General features: G+C 36.8%; 1 long non-coding RNA gene across 1 annotated transcript; it reads left to right on the top strand.

Moving 5' to 3' along the window:
* The first annotated feature begins 53 nt into the window (after nt 1-53).
* Nucleotides 54-831, top strand: LOC147819841 (uncharacterized). The gene is made up of 2 exons (XR_015436207.1): nt 54-524; nt 620-831. It is a non-coding gene; the product is annotated as an uncharacterized LOC147819841 (long non-coding RNA).
* Nucleotides 832-945: the final 114 nt, after the last annotated feature.

The following is a 945-nucleotide window of genomic DNA, read 5'->3' on the forward strand; positions in this document are numbered from 1 at the left end:
TAGGTAGCTAATGCTAACTGTTACTGTCTCGTCATTACTGGGAGCTTCTTTTGGTAAATAAGCACTATTGTGAATAGTGTAATGTAGTTATCTGTCATGACTCCTTAGATATACTTTTACAGTCTGAAAATGTTTGTTGTATGTGGACTGCTACAGGTGTTCAATGTCAGTACTAGTCAGATATATTAATAGGTGCTGACAAAGTAAATCATTTTTCTCCATGTTTTGAGCAGAGATGCTCATCATGACATCTTCCTTTATGTAGTAAATTTATTTTGTGTTTTACAGTAAAAGCTGTAAATCAGCATAAACATGTCTGACAGCAACAGTAATCTTTAGTCAAAGACTAAACTGGGCAGTTTTCTACACTACACTGTTGTCAAGCTCCACATTATATGCAATAAGTGACATGTTATAAATTACCTCGGTTATATCTGTTATATATTTTGGACAGGTGCTCCTGTGGAAACTGTGCAACCATGCCCACAGAAGCTGAGAATATCTGCTGCTAGGAGATACCACAGGTAACATTCTCACTAGACAAACTAATCATTAATTTGTTTTGATTACATTACATTTATAATAAACCATAGAATGTCCCATTTGCAATTCACTGTAGGTTACCAGACAGCTATGGGAGATCGAGGAAGATTTACCATGTACGGTCGGCCGTCCTGGGTTGGAGCCGCTCTGCCTCACTGTGTACTCCCTCCAGAATGCCTGCAACATGTACAGCACTGACTACGGTCCTTTACAGTTGAGAGGAATACACCAGTATGTTTTGCTTCTTTGTAAAAACATAGTTTCAATCTAAATAAAAGATGTTAGGCAGTCTTGTTTTACTTCAGTGCACATAATTTTACAATGGTAATAACACACCACAAATAGAGTAACACACACTCAAATAAATTAGTTTAGCTGCTCTTTGATTTGTAAAGTTCTTCT

This window comes from Seriola lalandi, unplaced genomic scaffold (genome assembly GCF_002814215.2).
Source record: "Seriola lalandi dorsalis isolate HSWRI2012SDOR001 ecotype SW California unplaced genomic scaffold, Sedor1 jcf7180002038173, whole genome shotgun sequence".
NCBI lineage: Eukaryota > Metazoa > Chordata > Actinopteri > Carangiformes > Carangidae > Seriola > Seriola lalandi.